Source organism: Balaenoptera borealis (genome assembly GCF_965194805.1).
Source record: "Balaenoptera borealis genome assembly, chromosome: 2".
Taxonomy (NCBI): domain Eukaryota; kingdom Metazoa; phylum Chordata; class Mammalia; order Artiodactyla; family Balaenopteridae; genus Balaenoptera; species Balaenoptera borealis.
In genome coordinates, this window is record NC_138867.1 from 12,542,999 (window position 1) to 12,562,986 (window position 19,988).

Consider the following 19,988-nt stretch of genomic DNA (forward strand, 5'->3'; position numbering starts at 1 on the left):
TAACTCTGAAATAGTGCAGGAAAGGCAAATGTGGCAAAATGTTAAGTGCTGGTGAATCTGGGTGAAGTGCACCCAAAAGTTCTTTGTACTCTTTTTGCAACTCTTCTCTACACTTGAAAGTATTAAATGATGCCTTAATATCTCTTCCCGTCCGGAGGCTACAACAGCCCTTTTGATGATGATCACAGCCACCGTCTCAGGAAATCCTGCTACCCTGTGTACATCACATTACAATGTCTCATTGAATTTTTACCACAATACAGTGAGGTAATTACTATTGTCCCCATTTTACTGATGAGAAAAATAGAGATTTAGAAAGGTTAAATGATAGATTAGATCAAATGATTACTCAGTCAATAGTCATACACTCACCCAACCTCCATGAGCAAAGTGTACTTTCCCCATCCCATATTTGTCGGGCTTGGGCCATGGGACTTAATTTGGAAAAAGGGATGTTAATGGACAAGACATGAGTAGCAAGTTAAAATGTAATTGCGTGGTTGGGCTTACACTCTTGTGCTTCTGCCATGACTATAAGAAAAACATGTCTTGGGTAGGTGATACTGGTCCAAGGAGGATAAGACACATGTAAAGCAGTCTGGACTTAAGTCGCAGCTAGAAGGCAAGGCCAGGTGAGCCCAGACTAGACCAGCCAACACCAAGTACACCCATGGAAGCATGTTATTAGATGTTACTGAGTTTTAGGGTCATTTATTACATAGCACTATGTTGGCTATAGGTAACTGATACATCTAACATGTCTCCAGAGCAAGTGATGGGCTTTAAAGCTGGGCTTTAACAGCATATGATTTCTCCTGACAAAAAAGGGAAGGAGGAACATTTCAGACAGAAAGAGTTTAAATCCCAAAGGCATAAAGTATATCACTGGAAAATCAGGAGACAGATGATGCTGAAAAGGTCAGTCGGGGTCTACTCGTGTGCTTAAGTATCGGGATAAGCCAGATAGCGCTGCAGTAACAACTAAAGTCTTAAATCTCCATGGCTTGTCACAGTGAGGTTTTGTTTCTCATTCACAAAAAGCCTGAAGCAGGCCAAGCAGCCTCTTCCATCCAGAAACTACTCTGTGTAGCACACTATATTAGTTTGCTAGGGCTGCTATAAAAAAATGTATCATGAAAATCCACAGAGATGTATTGATGTATGCATACAGAGATGTATTGTCCCACAGTTCTGGAGGCTAGAAGTCTGAAATCGAGGTCTGGCAGGGCCATACTCACTCCTCAGCCTGTAGAGAAGGATCCTTCCCTGCCTCTTCCAGCTTCTGGCAGCCTCAGGTGTTCCTTGGTTTGTGACAGCATAATCCCATTCTTTGCCTCCACTTTCACATGCCCTTCTCCCCTCTGTGTCTGTCTGTGTCCAAATTCCCCTCTTCTTATAAGGACACAGTCATACTGGATTAGGGCTTGCTCCAGTGACCTCATGTTAACTTGATTCTGTCTGCAAAGACTCTAGTTCCAAATAAGGCCATTTTCAAAGCTACTGAGGGTTAGGACTTCAACACAACTTTTAAGAGACTCAATACATCCCATAACACACACATAGCTATGAAGTCATCCCAGAAGGACAGAAGAAAACTGGAGGATACCATGGGATGTGTTTAAGGGCCAGGTCTGGAAGTGGCTTCTATTCCTTTTCATCCGTCTCCCAAATGACCAAAACCTTGTCACAGGATCCCAGCCTAACAGCAAGGGAGGCTGGGAAATGTGGAGGAGCGCATGGATATTTGATGGGCACCCACAGTGTCTTCTGTGACCCCCGGTTCAGGAGTCCAGGCTTCATTCTTCAGGCAACAGGAAGCCACAAAGCGTGGGGAGGGAGATGGAGGGAGGGGGTAAAATGAGTGGACAGAGTAGAGAAAAGCAATTCAGGAGACTAGGAGATCTGTTGAGATGCCGTACAAATCACCCAGAAGGTAGACGGTGAAGATCTGCAACAGGGCTGAACTGCTAGGAAGGGAGAGGAGGAAACAGGTTTGAGGAAATTGTTGGAGATAGAGTTGTGCAGCCAAACAGAAGGGAAGGAAAAGGAATCATTTTCCCGACTTAGAATCGCTTCACATCAGGACTTTAAAGGGTCTGAGCCAAAGGAACACGTTCCGTTTCGGAGAAACTCTTCTGAATACTTTGCAACGTCTCAAAAAGCAAAGTCTCCAAAACCAGACCGTTTTGCTAAAATTGTCTATATTGTGGATACCACCAGAGCTAATGAGCCCTTTTCCTGTTATGAAGCCTGGAAAGGAGATGAAGGGGCAAACTCAAACCAGAAACATCTCTTTGGGGACTTTTCCCAAAGGGGAACAGGATCAGAGAGAAAGGAATGAATTTCAAAAAAATATCCTGGAGGCTTCATGCTTCCACTGCGATACCAGTGCTGCAAGATGGTGCCAGGAGTTCAGCACCACTCCTGGAAGAGAGAAAGAAAACAGCTCCCGGCTGCAGAGTCCAGACCAGAGCCTCGCTGGAGGTGCCAGCTTTTCACGGACACGCATGTAAGTTGCGTGCTCCTGGTGAAAACCTCCGCCAGGACGCCGATGCCCTACGATAAACAGCTCTCCCGGAGGAAGGAGCCCCAGCTCTCATGCACCATTTGTACATTCCTTCCTGGGGACCACGAGCACTTATTTGCTTCCCATTTACTACCCACAGTAGTAAAGGAAAGAAGCAGCCTGTTACTTATCACTGAAAGGATTTTTGAAACAATGCGAAAAGGGATTGGTCCTTCCCAGAGGGACCATCTGGCCCCCTGAAGGGAGGCAAGGCGGAGGAGGAGCCCCTCCAGGTACGAAGCGTGGTGGGCAGAGGCTGTGAGGCTCCGCGTGTGCCGTCAGGAGGCTTGCTGCGTGTGGCCTGGTCCCTTGTCCCCCTCTTTCGCTGTCATCCCGAACCTTAGCCTTCACTTCTACGTGACCTTGGTCGTATTACAACAATTCCCTCTATTCTCCCGCTGCTGCCTGGAGGAATTGCAGAGGCCTGACCTCTGCTCAGCGAGACAAATGCTCTCTTCCCCACTCACCACATTAAACACTGTTTTCTAAACTCACCATGAACCCCCCAGAGTTAGAGAAGCCAGGCAAGCTTGGGAGAGTGAACAAGGGGCTCTTAACACATTAAGAATGTTGGACTCAGCTAGAATGCCTTTCTCTTCTTTTCCTTTTCTTTTTCCTCCCCGGTCTCCCGCTCCCCAATTTAAATCTTCCTTCTCGCCCTCCTTGGGCTCAACTGGACCCCACCCTCCAGAGCAAAGAGAAAGGTTAGGAGAAATATAGGAGGATACAGTATCATGAGATCAAAGCGAGTCAGACCAGGGAAGGACGGGAGAGAGCAGATTCAGCCGACCCCTCTCAGACCCCAGGCTTTGCAAGGATCCAAGGACTTCGGTCTTTTTCAGTGCCCTTCATCAGCCTACACCACAACGTGCCTTGCGGGTATCTGTTAAGTGGCCTAACAGAATGTTTTCTGAATTGAATGCTTTCTGCATGCCTCGGTGACTTGCGTGCAGTCCGTTGAAGACAAGAAAGGAAGCCTCCCTTACCAGGGCGCTGGGCCCCTGTGTGCACCTGCTGGAGTAGGTGTCTCTCGCTAGAGGGATTGATGGAACAGACTGCAAATGCCCCATTAGCAACCGCTCGCCTCCCAGAGCTGCAGAAGTTGTTAACATTTTCATCACACACACAAACACACATTCAAGGTTAATGATTTTTAAGATCTGCTTCAACCTGGAACTTACCTCCTTAAAACTCCTCAGGGGCTCCCCACCGAATTGGTGAGAATATCTAAAATCCTGCAACGGGCAAAGCTCCACATTAGCAGTTCTCAAACTTTTTAATCGTGGAATCCCTTTACACTTGTAAAAGGTATCAAGGACCTCAAAGGATTTTTATGTCTGTGGGTTACATCTACCAACACTCACCATATTAGAAATGTAAACTGAGAAGATGTTATTTTAATTATGAATGTGTTTTTAAATAATAATAAAGCCATTACATGTTAATATAATTAATATAAATAACACGTACGATTAACACAAATCAGGTTATGAAGACTAACTCTATTTTCCAAAACAAATCATTTTTAGTGAAAAGAGTGGCACTGTTTTACATTTTTGCAAATCTCTTCAGTGTCTGACTTAATAGAAGACAACTAGATTCCCACATCTGCATTCAATCTGTTGTGATAGATTATGTTGATAAATCTGAAGACAAGCCGTCCTCACACAGACATGCAGTTGGAAACCAGAGGAATGTTTAATAGGCATTTCAGATCATTGTAGATATTCTTTTTTGATATTGCACCAAACCTCGGCATGTGGTCATTTCTTAGCGGTTAGTTGCCATTTGGAACACAAAATCACATCAGTGACTTTTTCATATACTATTATATTAAAATCCACTGGACTATCTTGCTCTTTGAATGGATCTTTCACCCATACAAGACGCTGAACCATCACACATTGGTCATTTGGAAAACATTGGCTGAGTTAGGCAGATCTTGCAAATGTTGTCACAGCATATTTATACAATATCACAAAACACTTCTCAATATCACCACCCATCTCATCAGAAAAATCTTGAAGTATTAAGGAAACTCTCAACCTAACTATGACAGAAGTTTTCCAAAAGTCTAGTTTTCACTTGGAAGCTCAAATTTTATTATTGGCAACAAAAAATATTACTTTGTTCATTTTTGAGAAAACATTTGGCAAGTATTTAAGTCTGAATAATCATAGTTAGATCATCTGCCAGTCATTCTTTCAAGTAAAAACAGCGCTTTGTGAAGCATGAGGCTAGTTCAGCTCACAGCTCAAGTCAACCATTGGAGCTGGAGAACACAGAGCACTTTATGTGTATTTCCCATTCCATTACACAGAATTTTTAAAAAACTATACCCAAAAGAAGAGACTTAGTAAGAAGTAATCATTTTTACAGCTTCATCAAGGACATTTTAAAGTGAAACTCATATATATGTATGACTCCTAGTTCAGCCTTGATTTGTGCTAAAGCCCCACTGGTTTTACCCACCCTTGAGTAATTTGATAGGGATTGCATTAAATCTGTAGACGGCATTGGGTAGTATGGCCATTTTAACAATATTAATTCTTCCAATCCAAGAGCACAGGATATCTTTCCTATCCACCCTTGATTTGCATTTTGACAGTGACATATCACAATGGTGAAAAAGGCAAATACCATCTTAGCACTGTTATGAAAACTTGATTTGACTTATACTTCCTGAAAGGGTCTCAGGCAACACCGGGGTTCCATGGACCATGCTTTGAGAATCCCAGCCCTCCACGCTCTGACATCTGCCTTCCTTTCAGTCTCCTCCTCCCTCACTGGCTTCTGTTGGGCTCCCGTAGGAGCAGACCAGGAAACAAGGATTCAAGGGCAAGTAGTTTATTTGTGAGGTGACCCCAAAAAGTACTGGGTGGGGACTGGACGTGTGAAATGAAGAAGAGAAGGAAGGCAGTGCATGGTGCGTTCGTGAGCAGGTTACCCCTGCAGACGACTGGGGCTCAGTGCTGCTGGGAACTGTTAGGAGATGGAGTCGGGCGAGCCTCAGAGTTATCCCACCTGAGAGGTGAGGGAGCCGGGGCATTTATCCTCCAACTCTTGTCACTATTGGCTTATGGCTACTTGCAGCGACCTCTCCTATCCGGTGCTTCCCATGTGCCACCATGTGCAAGAATTCTGTACCTAACATGGAAAGCAGCAATGAAACCCAAATGAAGAATGAATGAGTGATGTATAAGAAAGAGCACAGTGATGGTAAAAGAGAGCTTTCCTTTCTAGGTTTCATACAGATTGGATTTTATTTTTCCAAAGCCAGCAGCTAAGACATTTCTTGGGCACTGCTTACTTGCAGTGCCAAATAGCACAAACCAGAAGAACAACTTAGAAAACTTACAAATCATCTCGTAACACATGATTCATTTTTGTCTATTAGAATCTTCAAATACCTTGTCAGTGGAATAGAAATCTCCTTAATCAAATCTATTTCCCTTGTCTGGCACTTTAAAACAACTGAGTTCTGTGACTGACAGTAGGGTTCACAAACCCTTTTTCAGGGTTATCAAATCCACTGCTGGGAAAACGCTAATTCCCTGAAGCCTTTTTTTTTTTCAAGCTCAGGTCTGCAGGAGATTCAATCCCAAATTTAAATGCCCAGGTGCATGATTTCATATGTGCTTTGAATAATGGTATCTGCTCTCAGAAAATCAAACAGAAAGGAAAAACAACTGCCCACAGGGATTTTCATTTTGTATTAGTGACATGAGATCATTCACAGGCCACGCCATTTTAACAATTCAGCGTTGTGGAATTAGAAACCTTTCCACAAATCCACCATAGAATTCAAAGTGTTCATTTTCTTCCTATTATGGGAGGTGAAGGAAATAGGTGTTCTAAAATGCAGGCAGCATCAAGGTAAATGTGGTAGCATTTGCTCAGTGAGAAATGAATGTGTCATTTTTCTTACAGAAGAGAGACAATATTTGATTTTAATTATCCCTACAGCATTGGTGGTGTTGGGTCCAGATCAAGGAAGCTAAGGAAATAAAACAGAATACATCAAAGCATAACAGGTCAAAGAGAAGCAAACAAACAGAAACATGGAAATGAAACTACCAATGGATGACCAAACATAACCTGCGGTACTCACTCATTGCACAAGTGTCTAAACATCAAAATCCAGATATTCTTCAAATATCTGGGGCCCCAATATCCCAGGAGTGGTCTCCTTAGGCAGACTATAGACTGCAAAGCATCCCAAGAAAATACACAGGAGAAACCAGAAGGGATTGGCCAGTGGCTGAAGGCAGCCCCTGACCAGACTGTGTACCGTATCCCATATTCTTGGTCCTTGGGTTTAAGTTTGCACCTGGTTGCCCAGGACCTGCTGAGAGATGGTCAGGCAAGCCCACATTTGGAAAGCAAGGGTAAGATGTCAAGAGGCTCTCTAAAGAGAGACTACAGAATATTAGTGGATGGGGAGTCCCTTAAAAGAGGTTTTACAGCATCCCTGAGACTCACTGCCCTTGCAGAGCAACCCTACAGAGGAACCCTGGCATTTGCCTGATTGTACACTTAAGCCTGGTGAGTAAGACTTTACAAGCTCTGAGTCAGAGCGCACATTATTGACAGCGTCTTTCCACTTCTGCTAAAAGCCTGACATTTGGTACCTTGGTCCCCCTTCCTGTTCACTGTCCTCCCAGTGGCTTTCGTCCTCATGAGTCCCTTGATCCTAATATCCCTGGGCCTGGCTCCCCTCACTTCTGTGTCCTCTCGGAAACCAGCTTGCCCACCAGTGGGGCAGCAGCTGCACCCTCCAAGAATCCCAGAGTTCCCAAGAGAAGGGAAGTCCATTCCGTAAACGTTTACCCTCAGCCCTGAAATATTTCCAAGCCCCAAAAGGCTAATTTAGTCCCCACTCTCGACCTCAACAAACAGCAGAGCTTTCAGCTATTTTTAGTGTTAGGACAAGAGCCAAAATGGGCTCCAAAGAGCAGAGTGCCCCGGGAGAGCTCTGGCATGTGTGTGCTGGTGCGTGTATGGCAGGTATGCTCCTATACTTGTGCTCGCCACATGCCAAGCTCGGTGGTGAGCTATCAATACGTGTCTACTTACTTAAGCCTCACAACGTTATGGGGGTGGATGAACTGCTATAATGCCCATTTTAAAGATGAGAACATGGAGGCAGAGGGAGGTCAAGAAACTTGTCTAAATGGCACAGTCAGAAAGGGGCAGAGCTGGAAATCCAAGCAGGATGGTCAGTCTCCATGGCCTGGACACCAAAGCTGGCCCAGGTTCGAGGATGACGGGGCGGGAGCACAGCGAGTTCATATTTCTGGTTTATATCCAAGTCTTGTTTCTTTTTGGGAAATACTCCATATTTTAATCATTCATTTAAATTGTTAAGCATTTATCAAGCTCTTATGCTTTCTTTGGGGATTAAAAACTTCATGAAGTAAATCAAACAGGTATAAGCAAATATGCTGTAATTCTAGAACCATAAATGAGACGTTTAATTCTGAAAGGTGGTATTTGTGCATCTTTGTGGAACCTTCCCCCTCCCAAAGAACAGATGATGAGCAGTGGCTGGGGGATTGGATCTGCACAGCAGGGCACCCTGCTTCCCCCACTCATTCTTGAGTGTGTAATGCGCTTTCTTGTTCAAACAAACACCCATCACCATTTTGAAGCAATATAATTCGTGATGAGTGATGAGGGTCTAAATTGGACCTAAGTGTTGCCAAAGTGTTGGTCTAAGTGTTGCCTGTTTAAAAAGAAATGTTTTGGGGGGGAAAGAACACGATGAATATGTCGCATAATTGGATATTGGGGATAAAGGAGATCACCAAATTTCAGGTCAGTAGATATTTATTGAGCACTTTCATCCTTCAACAGCTGTAAGAGGTGGGCAAAGATCAGCTAGAGACATCCCTGATCTCAAGGTGTTACATAAAAATTGGGGAAGCAGAGAGATAAGACAAATATACAAATAGCAGTAATGTAAATTAGATTAATCATATTATGACAATTGCAGACAAAGTACTGCGAATAAAAATGTGCCCAGGATTCACCAGGAGGGAGAGGTCTCATACAGTTTGGGACTAAGAGATAGTATTTTAGGGACTTCTATGGGCACAGGAAAGGGTTGTGGGCATGTGTACATCTTCTCTCACCCTCCTCCCCTTGCCCCAGCCTGAGGTTGCAGGTTCAAGCCCCACCCCACTCTCACTGGGGGCTGTGGAATGATGCTGGTGGGTCACCCCTCCATTGGGCCAGGGCTGGAATTCTCTGCTGATGCTTCTGGCCCCATCCGAGCACTTCCACTGTCCGGGTAGCTCTGGAGTCACAAGGAGAGGGTATGAATTGTTTTCATACGGATTGTTTTCAGAGGGTTTTGCTCCTTGCAGAAGCCCAAGGAAACAGCCTCTGATTGTGGCCAAAGTGTTGGTCTAAGTTTTGCCTGTTTAAAAAACATGTTTTGGGGGGGGGGAGAAATCCACAAATGAATATGTTGCATAATTGGATATTGGGGATAAAATAAAACTCTTCAGAGAAGCCAGCATCCTCAGGAATGTGGGTTGAAGAGGAGTGCCGTGTTTGACATTCATGGGAATGTAAACAGAATCTTGGTCTAGAAGGAAGGGCAAGTAGAAGGAGGAAGAAAAGAATCTGTTCATAAGCGACTAACCCACTGCCTACATGGGTTGTGTGATGAAAAAAGGCTGTTTGGTTAGTAGGAATGCATACTTGCTCAGTTCTTAACTAATGCTATCATATGAGTTATTTCTTCTAATATGTTCACTCAAGTTTCCATGTTACATTCAGACAGAGGACATCCTTCTCCTGCAACGGTCAAGACAATGTCTCAGATTCTTCACTGTATTTGATTGTTTGAGATTTTTTAAAAAAAGACTATTAGGGAGGGTGGGAGGGAGGTGCAAAAGGGAGGGGATATGGGGATATTTGTATACGTATAGCTGATTCAGTGTGTTATACAGCAGAAACCAACACAACATGGTAAAGCAATTATACTCCAATAAAGATGTAAAAAAATATATATATATATACTATTGATAGGAATTCCCTGGCGGTCCAGTGGTTAGGACTCAGCACTTTCACTGCCAGGGGCCTGGGTTCCATCCTTGGTCAGGGAACTAAGATCCTAGAAGCTGTATGGTGCGGCCAAAAAACAAAAAAAGCAAGGAAAACTATAAAAAAATTTTAAAAAATACTATTGACAGGGACTTTGGAATCTCTTTAACGTACACAAGATAACGGCAAACACAAGAATTGATGACTTCTATGTCTCACCATTTATTTACATTTTTCTTCCCGGGTCAGGGTAGAAAAGTTTCCGGGAATAAATGTCTATTATATGATAGTATGTATCTATCTTGTTTAGTGTGGAATCTGCAGGTTACATCTTTTTTGTTACAGTGAATAATATTTATATGTACTTGATGTGGTCAATTAATGAATAATGCAATTTAGGGGCATTAGTCAATTTAACAAATTATGATATTTGATAATATCATCAACTTGGAATTCTTATGTGAAAGTCAGTGAAACATCTTTGAGTGTAAAGTTCCTCAGAATGCTCATGATACTGTTTTTAAGCCTGAGTTACTAGGCTTAAGGGCTACATTTTCATTTAATTAGTATGATTCAGCCTGAAGGCAAAGGAACGTATTAAAGTAGGGCTTCTTGGAGAAATGGCTAATTCTAGGACTGGCATAAGAAAGTACAACAGGAGCCTGGAACAACTTGTGAGGCCAAAAACTAAGGAAAGTAAGCACGGAATCAAAAGGACATGGGAGCCAGCTTGAAGGGCCTCCTAAATGGCCAAATATGAGACAATCTGAGCCTCAAAATATAATAAAAATTGTGTATTATATCCTGTAATTCATGGAACAAAATTAAAATGTGCAAGTCCATACAGCTTAAAAAAAGCAAATGAGAGAGAAGGGAAAGTCATTCCTCATAATAGAATGCTAACTAACAAATGTGGAACAACCAAGAGTTAGAAAATCATCCTTTTATAACCATCATGGTCATAACTGACTCAAGGAAAAATTATCAATGCTGCAGGATGTGGGGTGAATGTATGAAGAACAATAGGATATTTACATAGTTCCAATATTTCCTGACATAAAAACAACAAGGACCTACCATACAGCACAGGGAACATATTCAGTGTCTTATAATAACCTACAATGGAAAAGACTGAAAAAGAATCTGAATCACTTTGCTGTACACCTGAACCTAACACAACATTGTAAATTAACTACACTTCAATTTTTAAAAATGGTTATTGAAAAAATAAAGTATTTCCCGATAGCTTACTTATAAATTACAAAAGGGAAAACTGTGATTTCCAGTGAAGAAATCTGACAGACACCACATTAACCAAGGGGCTGAAGTTAATATCACCACTAATAGGATAAATGGACAGCAAGTGTCTCCTGAGGTGATGCACTAGGAAGAACACAGTACCAGTCATGCAGGATTTGCCCAGAATGCATAACCTAATATAATCACAAGGAAGCATCTGACAAAACCTGTATCAAAGAACATTTCCAAATATGAATAGTGTTGCTAATCATAATAATTCATGACCCTGAAACTCCTAAGATATTTTCTGAATCATAAAATAAAAAATGATTATAGCAAAAATTGCAAATGTGTTTTATCTTCAAGTTTTAGTAATCGATAATTATGGCATATTTAATTAACCTTTCTGTTTACCAGCCTGATGAAATGGTAATATCATTTTTGAACTTCAATAACCATCAGAAATATTCAATATACATAGATTTTAAGTGGTATGAAGTAAAGGCATTGCTTGAATAATCACTAGTCTCTAATGTCAGATGGAAAAATCAATTCTGTAAAACCTGGAGTGAACTTTCTAGCAAAGGTTTTTACTCATCTGTGTGTAACACAAGAGAGTAGATTTCCTTGGATATTTTGACCCTCTGGTTTTAGTCTTACTCAGAACCCAAGATGAAAAATTACACCTGCTCTCAAATTTTAGATCCAAAGTGAATTTCCAATTCAAATCTAAAGAGAAGTTGTGTTTGTTTTTCCCAATTACTAAAAATATTCCTACACTTTTGCTAAAATATTGAAAATATTTTCTCTTACAATAACAAAGGAACTTTTTTCAGCCAAGGAAGATTTCTTTTTTTTTTTTAAGTTTCATTTACCTGAAGACGAAATGCTGTAACAAGAAAGTGCCTAGAATTACAGCACAAGTTGTGACTTGACTCTGTAACTCATTCAGTCATGAAACAGGGCCTGAATCTTTCTGCAGATCTACTTTGAGGAAGGCAAAGTCAAATTTTCTGGTAAAAGAAATAGCCCACCCCATGCTAATTCTTTTGGGACAGTGCTGTCAACATTCATTCAAAAGAGATAAAGAGGAAGAGGGACGGGTGGAGAGGGGAAGGAGAAGAAGAATTAAAAATGGAAATATTGTAAAGTTAATGCTCAGTCTGTAATATGCTATCGCATATACACATGGTGTGGGAAATCTGTTACTATGAGAATTAGGGGGCTTGTCTCCTTTAAAATCTCCAATAAATATACATAAAACGCAACCTTATTTTCTAGTAAGAAAGAAAGATTTTTTTTCCTCCTGTACAAAAGAGGCAGATTATTTGCAGAAACTGAAGTTAAAAATAGCTCTGGTGATATTGTCTGCAAAGCTGAGAAATGCTCTTTTGTGTTTCATATTCTCGTTAAAGAGAGAAGGCAAAGGGAGTGTGAAATAAAGGATGAGAAAACAAACACACTTTCTAAAAGAACAGTATGCAAAAAAACTCTCCCACTGACTTAGCAAAAGTAAAGTCGATAGTTGAGCTAATTTCATAAGTGTGAAGCTTCAGTAAGTGACTAAATAGATAATTTCTTTTTAGGGGGTAGAAGTAATAGTCTCTTCTCATGAGCTCATAAAATATACATGTTCTTCTGCCACCTTAGCTGGAAAAAAGGACCCCCTGCTTAAAAATTGAAAGAAAACAATTGATCAGGGCCTGAGGAAGTTCCAAAGAGGTAGAATGTTACGTTGCTTCCCATTCTTAATGTGTCTTTGCAGCATGTGCAAGAAGAACCTTAGATAAGGAGCAAACAAACAAAAAGGAAAAAGGGCAGTAATTCTGACTTAATAAGAAGCTCTGATCCTAATTTATGGGCTCCGGTTTTTTTCCTAGTAAGACACAAGATCATTTTTATTTTTATAAGACAGGAAGTCAGTACTTGATTTCACAACCATTGCACTGGAATAATATTTAACAAATGTGGAAGCTTTAAATAAGATGTGAACCATACCAGGAGTGGCAGGGCAGCAAATGTGCATCTGTAGACTGCTTCATGAAGCAAGACGGGGGTGGGGGGGGGGGGTTCATTAAAAATTCAGAAAATACATGTTACCCCACAACGGTGTAAAATGTATTGGAAAAAACTCATCAACAAACCAGTGGAACTAATGTTATGCAGATTAATTTCAGAGTCCTTTGACATCAAAGAAGTCATACAGACAAGTCTACAAAGAAGAATCCATGATGCCATCTGGAATTCAGGTTTCTAGTTCCAAACCAATTGGTAGCATGAATTAATCTTTTCAGTGGAAAGAATCTGGCATGACTGATAAATAAAATGTGCGATAGTAGTCACATATGTAATACACAACACAGACAACCCCCCAATGTACAACGTTCTCGCTACGCTAAACCTTGGTTACCTCAACAAGAATATATATGTGTAATATGAATTGGTAGATATTTTAGCACTGCAATTAATGTTGCCTATTATGTTTATTATATACTATTGATAAGTGTGGCTTAAAGATCTATTCTTAATATTTTTAAGGTTTATTTTCCCTCTTTGAATTAGGATTTAAGAGTGGCGAGACACTGCACTCGCTTGTCTCAGGAGGCGATCCTCAGCTCTAAGAGCACGTGTTGTTTTCTGAGCACTTACTCTATGCCAGGCAGCAGGCAGAGGTGGTGGAGCCACGATTTGAACTGAGCCTCTTACTCCACGTCACCTCCAAAACACGCATTTAGAGAGTGTGATTTCACAGCTAAAATCCCCTCACCCTCATTGGCTGTAGCCAGCAGTGACTTTGAAGTCTTTTATCTCTTCCTTCACCGACAGGCGTTGGGGTGGGGAAGGAGGTACAAAGTTAGAGAACAGCTGTGTAGACCTTCTACATCACGACTTCACTCCTCAAGGTTCTGGAGCGGGTGTGTCCTCGCTCCGGTGTGTGGGATCGGGAGACCAGCCACTGTCACTGCACCAGTAGGTTCAAACCAGCTTCACTTCATCTAGGCCAGTTGAAGGAAGGGCCATCACCTTCCACAGTCCCTGCTAGCAAACGTAGTAGCATCTATTTCTGGGAGGAGTAGGTCTCCAGTAACCCAGAGAGGGAGTTCACACACCTCAACAGATCTGATGCAGCTGTTCTTTCTGGCTCTCACTTTCCCAATGTCTCAATGTCTTCAACACTTAATTTAAGTGGTATGAAATCCTTCCTGAAAGAAGGTTGGATGTAAATACATAAAGCACCTCTCTGAGGCAACAGAGCTGGTTTGCCAACCTCATTCATGCCTCTTTTTATTTAGTTCCCAGGCTGAATGTCACCCAAACTCAGAGCTCATGAAGTTGGTTTCAAAAACTAGCTGACATAAACAGATAGGAAACTGAACATCAGATTGAAGGGGCTGAGGTTCTCTCTGCAACTCTAAAAGAGCTTCTGTATTAACATTTTGCTAAAGATGACTTCATATCAAATATCAGTTGATTTTCTTTAACCAGAGTAGGCGGCAGTGTAAGGAATCATTACTGATGCCTGAAGTTCCTTAACTGGAAAATGTCTTTATACATCAATCAGAGAAAAGTTTGAAATGCAATGTCTCTCAGCCAATAATACCACGATTTAATTCTACACTGAGTATAAATTATTAGTAATTCATAATGAGAAAGAAGAGAAAGGACAGAGAAATTCTGGTGCTTGCAGAAGATGGGGAAAGTGAATACCATACTAGACAATTTCTTGAGTAATTTCTTAAAATTACTCTATCACTGAAGATAGGCCCAATAAATACTTTCTGACTAAACAAAAAATTGAACGAAAAATGGAAAAAAGGTGAGGGGAAACTTTTTGAAAATGGAAACTGATTCTACTTCTTTACTTTACACAGGGTAGTTAAACAGTATTTTGGCAACAAACCAGGACTAGAAGGGAATTTCCTCCAGCTGATAAAGGAAAGGTATGAAAAACTTCCAGCTAGCATCATATTTAATGTAGTCAAACTGAAAGCTTTCCCCCTAAAGCTAAGAATGAGACAAAGATGTCCACCCTCTCCACTCCTATTCAGCATCGTACTGGAGGTCCTAACCAGAGCACTTAGGCAAGAAAAAGAAATAAAAGATGCACAAATTGAAAAAGAATAAGTAAAAAGATCTCTACTTGCAGATGATATGATTTTGTATATACAAAATCCAAAAGAATCCACTAAAAAATGATTAGAATTAAACCAATAAACAAATTCAGCGAAGTATCAGTATACAAAATCCATATACAAAAGTCAGTTGTACTTTTGTACACTAGCAAGAAACAATCCAGAAATAAAGAAAACGATTCTATTTACAATAGCATAAAAATAGAATATTTGGGCAAAATTTTAACAAAAGCAGTACAAAACTTAAATTCTAAAAACTACAAGGCATTGTTGAAAGAAATTAAAGAAGATCTAAATAATGGAAAGACATCCTATGTTCATGGACCAAAAGAATTAATACATCTAAGATGGCAATACTTCTCAAATTAATTTAAAAATTCAATGCAAGCCCTGCCAAAATCAAAGGTGGATTTTTTTTTTCAAAACTGACAAATTGATCATAAAATTCATATGGAAATGCAAGGGATCAAGAATAGCCAAGGAATTCTGGAAAAGAACAAAGTTTGAGGATACACAGTTCTGACTTGCAAGTTTACAACAAAGCTACAGTAATTAAGACACTGTGGTACTTGCATAAGGATTGACATATGGATCAATGGAATAGAATTGAAGTCCAGAAATAAACACTTATATTTATGGTTAACTGATTTTTGATAAGAATTTCAAGACATTTCAATGAGGAAAGAGTAGTCTGTTCAACACATGGTTCTAGGACAACTAGATATTCACATGCAAAAAAATGAAGTTGAACCCTTGCCTCACACCACACACAAAAATTAATTCAAATGTATTTATAGACCTACATGTAAGAGCTAAAACTATAAACTACTAAAATAAAATATAGAAGTAAATATTTGTGACCTTGGATTAGGCAATGATTTCTTAAATATGAACCAAAACCACAAGCAATAAAAGAAAAAGTAGACAAATTGGACTGCATCAAAATTAGAATTTTTTGTGTTTCAATGGACACCATCAAGAAAGTGAAATGACAACTTACAGAATGGGAGAAAATATTTGCAAATCATATATCTGACAAGGGATTTATACCAGAATACATAAAGAACTCTTACAAACTACAATAAAAAGACATATAGGGACTTCCTTGGCGGTCCAGCAGTTGAGACTTCACCTTCCAGTGCAGGGGGTGCAGGTTCAATCCCTGGTTGGGGAACTAAGATTCCACATGTCAAAAAACCAAAACGTAAAACAGAAGCAATATTGTAACAAATTCAATAAAGACTTTAAATATGGTCCACATCAAAAAAATCTTTTAAAAAAAAGACATACAAACCAATTTTAAAATGGGCAAAGATTTAAATAGACATTTCTCCAGAGAAAATTATACAAGCACGTGAAAAGAAAAAGATGCTCAATGTCATTAGTTATGAGGGAAATGCAGATCAAACCACAATGAAATACCATGTCACACCCACTAGGATGGCTAAAATAAAAAAGATGACAATAAAAAGTGATCACGAATATGTGAAGAAATTGGAACCCTCATTCATTGCTGGTGGGAATGTAAAATGGTGCAGCTGCTCTGGAAAATAGTTTGGCAAATGCTCAAAATGCTAAACATAGAGTTACCATATGACTCAGCAATTCCATTCCTAAGTATATTCCCAAGGGAATTGAAAACATGAGTTCACACAAAAACATGCATGCTTAAACCAAGATTATTCATAATAGCCAAAAGTGGTAATAACCCAAATGCCTTCTACTGATGAGTGGATTAAAAAATGTGGGTTTGTTTTAAATGAATATTATTTGGCAATTTTTAAAAAAATGAAGTACTGATACATGCTACAATGTGGATGAACCTTGAAAATATTATGTTAAGTGAAAGAAGCTTGTCACAAATGGTCACAAATTATTTGATTCCACTTATGTGAAATGTCCAGAAATGACAAATAGAGAAAGAAGCCAAGGCAGGAGGGAGGGAGTGGGGAATCACTCCTAATATGTATGAAGTTTGTTTTTAGGGTGATGGAAGTATTCTAAAATTAAGTTGTGATGGCTGCATGACTGTGAATATATTAAATACTAAAAAACAACTATATACTTTAAATGGGTGAATTTTATGGTGTATGAAATATATCTCAAATCTTATAAAAACATACTTTGGCATAGGATCTATTAGGAAGAAACAGATCAATCTATCATAGGACTTAATTTTCAAATTTGGATTAAGAAATTTTGGTAGACACCATGAGTTGGCAACCCAGCAACCTTTCTCCTCTTGTTTCTGGGAATAGAATTCCAATTTTGTCCAGGTAAGGGGCAACAGCCTGCCTAACCCCAGGTGAGCATTAATTGGCCTAATTAATCATGGTATCCTCATTTACCTTTGAAAGTGACTAGTTTAGGGTTGTCAGATGACCCAGTCCTGGCTTTTGACACAAAAGAGGAATATTCTGCTGAGAGTCTTAAAGGGATAAAAAGTTCTAGATTAAAAAAAGATCCCTCCATTCCCTGCTTTTTGACTTTATTTAGTAAAGAAGTGATACTTGTGAGGGCATAATCATGAGGACAGAGAAGCTGCCCAGAGCTGCTGTGTTAGCCGCCTCTGGAACCAATTACCATCAGAGCTCTCCTAAAATGAGATTTATTAATAAACCCCACTGTTTAAACTACATTCTGTCAGGTAGGCTGTATATTGTAGCCAAAAGCCTGCTAACTTTTTGTATTGGAGTATAGTTGCTTTACAATGTTGTGTTAGTTTCTGCTGTACAGAAAAGTGACTCAGTTATACATATACATATATCCACTCTTTTTTAGATTTCTTTCCCATTTAGGTCACAGCAGATCATTGAGAAGAGTTCCCCGTGCTATACAGTAGGTTCTCATTAGTTACCTATTTTATAAAACATAAAACATATAAACATTTAGTAGTATGTTTATACATAGTAGTGTATATATGTCAATCCCGAGCTCCCAATTTATCGCCCCCACCCCCCAGCTTTCTCCCCTGGTAACCATAAGTTTGTTCTCTACATCTGTGACTCTATTTCTGCTTTGCAAGTAAGTTCATCTGTAACATTTTTCTAGATTCCACACATAAGCGATATTATGTGCTATTTGTTTTTCTCTTTCTGACTTACTTCACTCTGTATGACAATCTCTAGGCCCATCCACATCTCTGCAAATGGCACTATTTCATTCCTTTTTTAAGGCTGAGTAATATTCCATTGTATATATGTACAGCATCTTCTTTATCCATTCCTCTGTTGATGGACATTTAGGTTGCTTCCATGTCCTGGCTATTGTAAATAGTGCTGCAATAAACATCCGGGTGCATGAAATGGTGCTAAATGATACATTTTCTCTTAAGTGGGCTTACTTGTGAATTCTCATAAAATTACATTTCAGTCCTACATCAATGCTCTTCTTTAGAAGATGAGATAAAATTGATCTAGATTGTTTCAGAAGACAGGCCTAGCACTAGTCAGTGAAAGGTATAAGAAAGGAGCATTTTGAAATAATGCCATTTGCAGCAATATGGGTGGACCTAGAGATTATCATACTAAGTGAAGTGAGTCAGACAGAGAAAGACAAATATCATATGATATTACTTATATGTGGAATCTAAAATATGATCAGGGACTTCCCTGGTGGTGCAGTGGTTAGGACTCTGCACTCCCAATGCAGGGGGCCCGGGTTTGATCCCTGGTCAGGGAACTAGATCCCGCATGCATGCCGCAACTAAGAAGCCCACATGCCGCAACTAAAGATCCCGCATGCTGCAACTAAGACCCGGCACAGCCAAAGATAAATAAATAAAAATAAAATAAAATATGATCAAATGAACTTATTTACAAAACAAAAACAGACTCGCAGACATAGAAAACAAACTTATGGTTACCAAAGGAAAAAGGGAGGAGGGAGGGATAAATTAGGAGTTTGGGATTAGCAGATACACACTACTATATACAAACTAGATAAAAAACAAGGTCCTACTGTATAGCACAGGGAACTATATTCAATATGTTGTAATAAACTAAAATGGACAAGAATATGAAAAATCACTTTGCTGTACACCAGAAAGTAACAGAACGTTGTAAATTAACTATACTTCAATAGAAAGAAAGAAAGAAAGAAAGAAAGAAAGAAAGAAAGAAAGAAAGAAAGAAAGAAAGAAGGAAAGAAAGAAAGAAAGAAAGAAAGAAAGACAGAAAGGAAGGAAGAAATAGACAAGAAAAACAACTTTCTCCACGTGAAATGGATCAGAGGACCGTCTGCCTTTGTTAGGAAGCAAAGGGGCTGGTGAAGATTACATGTCAAGAATGCTGCTAACATGCACCATTTGGGGTCTGGACTGGAGCATTCATAAAATTCCAAATTCATGTTTCTTAATTCTCACATGAAAAGCCCTAAGATCACAGACTCATTTTCATACAGAAGATGAAATCAAGCAGCTCTGCTTCCAGATTTGTCAATGTTTTATAACACTGTTAGTCTGATCTCAAACTAACAACCAGAAGCCAGATCTTGATTGGTTTTGTCTAATTCTTTAAGAAAATGTGAAGAGTATCTTACCATTTAAGAGAATTTTATAAATTATTTTAGAAGTGAATAAGAAATAAATCATGACTGAAGAACAGACATCTTAATAAGTCTGAAAAAATGGTCGTTTTTCTTATTTAAATTGTTTATCTTAATAGAAACTAGGAAATGTGGGAAAATACCTATAATTCTCATAATGGAATCTCTTTATAAACCTGTAGGCGTGGAATTTACACTTGTCTCATAATTGTGATTTAATTCTTTATATATACAATTGCTTTAAGCAATATGAATTGACCTAAATCAATGCAAAATTAGCTATGAAATACTGAGGCAATTGCAAATCTTATTTAGTGATAGAGTTAATGCCACAGAGGAAGATATTACCGTTGTTGCTGGGGATTTTTTCATATTCAAAAGTTATTGGGAAAAGACAATTGCACAATCCACTTCGAGAATAGTGATGTGAGCTCCATGGACCCACTCACCAA

General features: G+C 39.6%; 1 protein-coding gene across 3 annotated transcripts in view; it reads right to left on the bottom strand.

Moving 5' to 3' along the window:
* The window catches only part of DNAH5 (dynein axonemal heavy chain 5), a 323,695-nt gene extending 305,209 nt beyond the window's left edge, over positions 1–18,486 (bottom strand). For all 3 annotated transcript variants that reach the window (XM_082382596.1, XM_082382595.1, XM_082382592.1), the window contains exon 1: positions 1,239–18,486. The gene's annotated coding sequence lies outside the window, so the exon portion shown is untranslated. The remainder of the gene's footprint in view (positions 1–1,238) is intronic.
* Between the last annotated feature and the right edge of the window lie 1,502 nt (positions 18,487–19,988).